Genomic DNA, 9223 nt, shown 5'->3' on the forward strand with positions numbered 1-9223 from the left:
CGATGCTCTTTTACATATTGCAGCACAATCTTTATAATTATAAACAGTCTATCAGTACAATGTGCATTTATTATACCTTTCATATCACAATGTATGTTTCACTCTTATCTTTATACCTTTATTGGACAGTTTAATTTAGCTTGGCTTTAGCTTGAATACAATATTTAACTCTATGTAATTTTTATATTCGATTGGACATTTTACTTTAACTTTTATTTGAGCTTTGATTGCACATCGTATTTTAACTTTTAATGGTTATATAAATATCTTTATTTGATTTGATTTATTAACTTTTAATGTTAATTGTGATTTTATTGAAAATGTTGTGGACTTTTTACTTAAACTTTTTAAGTGTAAAATACAATTTATTTTATATTATATTATCTTTTATTATGCACATTCTCACTTTAACTTCACATTGTTATATAAATATTTGTATTCTATTTCATTTTATTCTGTATTGGACAGTCTACTTCTGATGTCTATGTAAATATCTTCATTTCATTTATTTTTATTCTCATTTGAACTCCTTTTGTGTTTATTTTATTTCCCTTTTTTGTATTCTCAGTTTTATTTTAAACTGGAGCTGAACCATCACAAAACCCAATTCTCCCAGGATAAATAAAGTATTGAGATTCAGACTTTTGCATTTACCTACATGTGTTATTATGTCAGACATACTGTATTGATCCTTAATTGGGATATAGTTTTGTAACAGCTGCATGTTTACAAGGCACATAACAAAACAAACGTATCAACACTAGAAAGACATGCAGTATACCTACAGCACATTTACAGAATACAATATAAACACAATGTAAAGTATTTCCTCCATCTGTACAAAAACATCCACACACATCTGTGGGTCTTAATTAGTCCCTCTGTGCGTGTCGCTCCTGTAGAGCTGCTGACGTCACAACAGTGAGGTGGTTTTCCTCTTTTACTCCAAAGCTGCTTCTGTTTCCCCCACAGGCCGGCCGTGACAAGGAAAGGAATGCAGCAGAATCATCAGAGGCCTGTGTGTGTGTGTGTGTGTGTGTGTGTGTGTGTGTGTGTGTGTGTGTGTGTGTGTGTGTGTGTGTGTGTGTGTGTGTGTGTCACTACCAGACCTATGTCGTTGGAGGAAAGGAACGCCAGAGAGGAACATTGTGGAAAGGCCAGGGATGGATGAAAGAGTGTGAATAATTGATTTAAAGTCAGTACCATTGTAAGAGCTGAGTATTGAACATGAAGGGGTATAGCGTTAGACTGTATGTCCGTTAATGGCTATACTAGCCTTTGCACGTTAGTTTGTAACTGGTTTTACATTCTCATGACATTTTATTAGATTGTGAGTTAGGCTATACTCTCTATTTGAGCGTAATGCACCATCTGCATTTTTAATTTTGCATAACTCTTGCTTTGATTTTACTTGTGTATTCCAGAGAATGACCTTCGTTTGCAAAGCCTGAACTGGTAACCACATCAGAAATAGTGCGAATGAATGATTTACAATAAATACAACAGTTTATTCCCACTATGAGACCATTGTTAAAGCCAAGGACACTGGTGAATTGGAGCCAAAGGATAGAAGACACTAAGGATGGCAATGGAAAAAACACTTAATCGCAAACTCTGTGCTTTCGTTATGCAAAGGGCCTTCAATGAAAACAAGTACTGTAGTGGGGGATCATGGGAGTTGATGTTTTCACCAACATTTCCGTCAACTTTTCCCAGTTTGGATTGCTTTGGTGTCTGTTTTTTTTAACTGGAAGATAACTCATCTCCTTCTCTCCAAAACAAACAGACCCAGTGATGAAAGTCCCATTCAAAAGGAGGGTTTTCCTGACTCATAGTACGGATTTATGAAAGTGTGTAAATGCAAGATAACTGGACACACACATTTCAGACTATTTTCTCATTATTCTAACTCCCTTTTCATGTGGCCCTAATCTCTTCTTTTAAAAGTTCACAATTTTTGACTCCGAATTCTTTTTCCTTTGATTTTTATTTTAAAATGTCGACTTTTTTCCTAAATTTCGATTGTTTATAATGTCCGACAACTTCTCCCACTTTGGATTCCTTTCGTGTCCGTTTTCCCTCCAAAACAAACAGACCCAGTGATTGAACCAGCAAAAAAAACCACTGAATAAAGAAGATTCCCATTGAATAACGAGGGTATTCCTGATGGAGAGGATCTTTCTAGAAAGGCCAGGGATGAATGAAAGAGTGACACACAGCTGAGTCATAGTACGGATTTATGAAAGTGTGCAAATGCGAGATTACTGGACACACACTGTTACCCAGCAACCATGCAAAGGGTTTTTAATGGAGGATTTATTCTCACACACATACAGTACACACACACACACACACACACACACACACACACACACACACACACACACACACACACACACACACACACACACACACACACACACACACACACACACACACACACACACACACACACACACACACACAGCTTAAAGTAATTACTGCAGAGCGATGGTCTGCATGAGAGACTTCCACTGAACGCTCCAATGGGATGTTTCTCCGTACTAATTAAAATGCCAGCGCACCGAACAAAACAATAAGGAAACACATTACAACTTGTGCAGGAAATATGGAAACGTTTTCAGGAGTCCAGCAAGTGATTTGTATTGATCCTACAGCATCCCATGCAATAAGTAGCATGATGGATTAATCTGATGAAGTGATGGTTGGTTTTATCCCACAATCCGTAAGATATATGATATCTAATCCCATGTTTAGGACCCGATCGGCTGGTGCCTGAGCAGCCTGGTGAATATAACGCCCCCATACAACCACACAATTATGAGGGAACGTTTTGTTTTACGAATCACGAATACGTTTTAATCCAATCCTGCTTAAATCCACACATGGAATAGGTTGGAGTGGGTGGATGAACGGTCAAACGAACCCAGGAGAAGGCTGTCTGTATCAAGTGTGAAATGGAAAGCTAACATTGACTTATTTTAACCTGTGCCTTATGTTAGGACCAACCCTGGTCTTTACTGAACCTAAAGTAATTATTTTGACTCCTTTTATTACAATTCTGTCCATAAACCACGAAAATTAGGTTTAGTTGTTTGGGAACATAGGAGACAACAGAGTGCACGTTGTTCTGAGGACTACATTTAAAAGGCTCCCGTTGGACCTGAAAGTTGAAAAGACAGAGCCAGAGGAAGTGTGTGCACTGCGACCAGTTGAAGCATACATTGGTATGTAAGCTCTGACAGAAGTTGAAAGGAGCTTTTACATGCTGTAGCTACACATGGTGGGATTTTAAGGTAGAATAAATATCATTTACTACCCATTTTAAACATCAAATGTGAGGTTTTTTTCAGAGCAATGGGCTTTTGGAGCAATTAGCACTTATTTTGGGGACAACAGGGTTTCAAGCAATGTTTCTTTTGGTCCATTGGGACAATTTAAGGACTATGTCGTGGCATTTGAAACAGAATTAGTTCAAGTGTGTCCTGTTAATAGTTAAAAATAGTGATATATATAGTTATAATATTTGAATGGACACCTACTGGACAATAAATGGACAACTTTTTATTCATCAAGCCAAATAAGTGCGTCAGTTACGTAAAGTAGTGGATCCTTAGTGGTTAAATGTTATCTTAGCCTCCACACCAACTCTGAATCAACAATATTCCCAAAACGAAACATGAACAGAACGTTTCTTTTTTGGACAAACGCTGAATCCACCCCCTGACTTGGATCCGTTGCAAAATTGATTTGGTTCTTCCTCAGGGAACGCTACACCCTTTCATCAAGTTTCTTGGAAATCGTTCCTTCAGTTTTCCCATAATCTCGCTAACACACAAACAAACCAAGACAAAGACATAACGAAACAAAGGGATTAAGCGTTAATCCAGCAGAGTGATCTCCTGAAGCCTTTCTGAGGATAATTGAAAGTTTAAAAGTATGATGCCCTGATGTCGATGCTGTTGGTATTCAGACTCATGATGTCAGTATTTTATAGTCCCGATGAACTCGGTGCACCAATAACCAGATAATCAAGTTAAACAAATACAGGAACAACGTAACTGACCTCATAAACGGCTGCTTCATCTTCCTCCCCGTAAAAACCTTTTATTTTATTTGTATGATTTGTAATGTTTCACAGATGAATCGAGATGTGATTAAAGTTCAGCAGATTACCATAAACAGCCTCTTGGAATAAATAATCCTGCGTACAAAAATGTGCACAAAGTAAGCTCAATTATGCACAGTCGCATTCCCTCCCACACACACACACACACACATGAAGCGAGGGTCTTATAAACATTTCACGGAGACGAGAAGAAGAAGAAGCACACACATGGAATTCGGACACTTTATTTGGGCATGATAGGAGAAGGGAAGGGAGGGGAAGAGAGGAAGCGTCTGCTGGAAGAGGAATCCCTCACACTGAGAGCCTGCAGGCTGCAGATATTTCCTGCGTGGATCTGAGTTCATTTTAAACTCTCTGACTAATAGGATCCTTCTGGTTGCAATAAAGAGGAAAAGACAGTAATTGTGACACAGCTTTATCAACTGGAGGGAGAAAACGTGTGATAAAATGCGTTGTATTTAAGATATTCTACTTTAAATCTGTGATTTATGAGCTGAGGTTAGACGGCAAGACCGTGAGCAGTCCAAATAAACGAGCGGTATAAAGGAATTCAATACAATTCAAAGGATTCAAGTGTTTCAGTCATCATATTTACGATACTTACAAGGTTTGGCAGCACAAATTCTTACATCCCAGGCTCTTTTATCGAGGCAACCTACAATAAAGTTAAAATGACATGAAAATAGTGCAATTAAAGACATAATGATGCCATTAAGTGGTAGAAACAAGATAAGCTATAAAATAGAATCAGATAAAGATATGTAGAAAGGCTAGATGGATAGATACTTTATTTATCCCAAATGATTGATTACATTATTTTGTTGCAGCGGTGAGATGTACAGGCCTTAACATATCCATCCATCCATCCATCTTCTCCCGCGTATCCGTCAGGGTAACAGCTCCAGCAGAGAGCCCCAAACTTCTCGTTCCCTGGCCACATCAACCAGCTCTGACTGGGGGATTGCAAGGCGCTCCCAGGCCAGCGAAGAGATATAATCCCTCCACCTGGTCCTAGGTCTACCCCTCGGTCTCTTCCCAGCTGGACGTGCCTGGAACACCTCCCTAGGGAGGCGCCCAGGTGGCATCCTCACTAGGTGCCCGAACCACCTCAACTAGCTCCTTTCAACGCGAAGGAGCAGCGGTTCTACTCCGAGTCCCTCCCGGATGACTGAACTTCTCACCTTATCCCTAAGGGAGATGCCAGCCACCCTGCGGAGAAATCCCATTTCGGCCGCTTGTATCCGCGATCTCGTTCTTTCGGTCATGACCCATCCTTCATGACCATAGGTGAGGGTAGGAACGAAGATGGCCTGGTAGACAGAGAGCTTTGCCTTCTGGCTCAGCTCCCTTTTCGTCACAACGGTGCAGTAAAGTGACTGCAGTACCGCTCCCGCTGCTCCGATTCTCCGGCCCATCTCACGCTCCATTGTTCCCTCACTCGAGAACAAGACCCCGAGATACTTGAACTCCTTCACTTGGGGTAAGGCTTCATTCCCTACCTGGAGAGGACAATCCATCGGTTTCCTGCTGAGAACCATGGCCTCAGATTTGGAGGTGCTGATCCTCATCCCAGCCGCTTCACACTCGGCTGCGAACCGATCCAGTGAGTGCTGAAGGTCACAGACCGATGAAGCCATTAGGACCACATCATCTGCAAAAAGCAGAGGTGCAATCCTTAGCCCACCAAACTGCAGACCCCCTCCCCCACGACTACGCCTAGAAAGTCTACAGTATAAAGGACACGAACCACAAGAATACTCAATATAAAATGTAGATAATTTAGACACAATATATGACAGCAGCAGGAAACATACATGTGGTACATATGTTGTATGTACTGTATAACACATAACACTTCACCTCTGGGTGCAAAGAACTCTCTGCTCCATATCTTCTCTTTTGTTAACTGGACTAATAACTTCACACTGTGCATTTTACATTTATGTTTCATTTAATATTTAACACACTTAATGTAAATAACAGCCTGCTTTATTTGGTGTGAAACTGGAAAAGTGTTTTATTTGACAGATTTGTTTTATCTTCACGGTCATCTGTATATTTTATACTCCCTAATGTCGATTACATTTCTATTTTGAGATGTTTATATTTTAGAATTGGTTATTTATACTGTTTGATTTTTTAAATTATGTTCAATGCCTTGTTTTTTATGCTGCTTCAACAAAAAATAGGGATAAATTAAGCACATCTTAACTTAAATATTTGAAGATTGTTTTTTGGTTTGCTACCAAATTTGTCTTCAATTTTCCAAGTCCAGTCTTCATCATCCTACCGATTTTATTCCAACAATCCACCTTTTCCTCATTCTACATATAGGATCAAACTCCTGCTTTACTGTATATATCTGTAGGTGCTTTACGAGGAGACGCTGAAATGGAAAGAGTGTAAGCAGTCCAAACCAAGAAGTGGTTTAACTGCTTGCTGATTTACAACTTTGTATTTTAATGAGACTGAAAGGTACACGATGCCACGTTATAGAGAAGCTTTTTCATTGAGAAATCATCAGACGAATGCCTTTTCGAGAAACACCTTGGATGGAAGGAGAGCTGCAGGTTTAATATCTAGATGTCTAGGAAGCATGAGTCAGGAAAAATGACAAACTGCAGACGGAGAATTTCAAGGTACGAAGATTTTTTTTTAAAACCCAGAGAGGGAAGTAAAGGGGGGAGAGATGGAGAGGGAGATAAGTGCTGTTTCAGAAACCCAGAAGGGCATTTCTACACTAAGCCGTCTCCCCCCTCCACCCCCGACCCCTCTCCTCACTTCACTCCGTCTGGCTATTTATGGAAGAAGTCCTCAGAGGATTTCTGCAGGCTGAGTTCATGGCATCATAACTCCAACCTGTCGCTACAGTGGGACAGGAAGCTCCAAACAACCCTGAATTTGGTCAATAAAACCACCAGCGTCAACTCAGAGCTACTCTGTCACAGTTGGGGTGCTTGTTGTAAGAGATGTGTGTTCATTGTATTGAGTTATATTTAATGAATCTAGTTTGGTGCTGCTAAATAAACCCAAAACCAACTGTCAGCTGTGATATCATTGCAAATATATCTCAGGTCTCAGGGAAAAATCTAACTCTTGTCAACTTCATTCAGAATTAGACTTGTAGCACTTACATTTATCTCAGTAAACAACTGCCTGATGAGGTTATGGTCTCAAGCGCTTGTTTTCAGTCTTCTTCAATACACTTTATAACTTGTCTCCACTCTCCAATAAGAGTATAATAGGTGTGTAGGAAAGGTCTCTACCACGATGTAGTTCAGCATTTGTACACAAAAAGACAACCTCCGTCAGCTGTTAATGTTTAAAGCCAGCCAAAATCAGCAACCTAAATAGTACCAGAGTTCATTTGAATTACTTATGCACCTGGTTTACAAAGCTAACTAGTAGCGCTAGCATTTGGGGATGACTTAGCATTTTTTCCCAGCTCCATCTGCTGATAGAAAATGGTAATTTCTGTCTCCAAAACACAAGATGACAACTGCCAAAATGCCCAACTTGCTACGGATGCTATTGGTTTATCAAGCTAGCTAAGTAGCGCTAGCATTTGGGGATGACTTAGCGTTTCTTCCCAGCTCCATCTTCTCATAGAAAATTGTCATTTCTGGCTCCAAAAAAACAAGATAGCAACACCTAATGCTCCAAAGCTTCAAATTGGGAGCCCACAAACTACTTCTGTTACAGTTTATGACTTTAAATGCTACTTTCATTTCTTTCTGTAAAAGTATTTCCATCTGTCAACTCTTTTGTCGTCTACCAAAGTTAGGGTAAATTACAGATGCCACTGGCTTAGCCTAACAAGCTAGCTAGGTAGCGTTAGCATTTGTTGGTACTTAAAGTGTTTAAATGCCAAACTTGAGGCTTCCAATTGGGAATCCACAAACCAATGAGTGACATTGCACATGACTTAACCTGCTTTAAATGATTTTGGAAATAGTATTACATCTGCCACCTCAACTGGTTTCTATTTTAGAAGTGCAGAGTGTACATTTTCCACAGACAATCTAGCCTTTTCTTGTTAGAATTACCTTGAAATGTGATAAATCATCCCTCTGCCTGAGTGGAAATGCATCACGTAACAGGAAACTCTCCAAAGCTTTTAGACCGTTTCACACTTCTGAATCCTGGCTGTTTCTCAGGCCGGGACAGGCTCATGACATCTCCGGCTGAGAAAGGTGGTAACAGTTAGGTGCTGCTTGTTAACAAACTGGGTAAGAACTCATTCAGGCAACTTCAGCCAAAGCTTTAAGTACCTTGTAAAATCGACTCCGTTTATAGCCTTTCCAAAGTCTGGACAGGAATGTTGATATTTTGGTGTGTTTTTGTTTCCCCACGTCTGGGAAGGGTCTCCAGTATGAATTCCTCCTGAAATAGGCATATCACTAAGATCTATTTTTTACATAACTGTAAGTTGCTCAAACAGTGACTTAGGAAAACACAACAGAGATTTTGGAGGGAAAAGAATCGTTTCATAGACATTAATTCATTATGATGGATGGATGGATGGATGATGGATGGATGGAGAGATGGATGGATGGATGGATGGATGGATGGATGGATGGATGGATGGATGGATGGATGGATGGATGGATGGATGGATGGATGGATGGATGGACAATGGATGGACGGATGGATGGATGGATGGACGGTGGATGGATGGATGGATGGATGGACGGACAATGGATGGACGGATGGACGGACGGATGGATGGATGGATGGAGGGATGGATGGATGGATGGACGGAGGGGAGGATGAATGGAGGGATGGATGGAGAGATGGATGGATTGATGGATGGATGGACGGAGGGGAGGATGAATGGAGGATGGATAGATGGATGGACGGATGGATGGATGGATTGATGGATGGATGGACGGAGGGGAGGATGGATTGATGGATGGATGGAGGGTTATATTATATGGATAGGTGGATGGATGTATGGATGGACGGAGGGACGGACGATGGACAGACGGAAGGACGGACGGATGGACGGACGGATGGACGGATGGATGGACAGAGGGACAGACGATGGACGGATGGATGGACGGATGGATGGACGGACGGATGGACGGACGGATG

This window comes from Eleginops maclovinus, chromosome 16 (genome assembly GCF_036324505.1).
Source record: "Eleginops maclovinus isolate JMC-PN-2008 ecotype Puerto Natales chromosome 16, JC_Emac_rtc_rv5, whole genome shotgun sequence".
Taxonomy (NCBI): domain Eukaryota; kingdom Metazoa; phylum Chordata; class Actinopteri; order Perciformes; family Eleginopidae; genus Eleginops; species Eleginops maclovinus.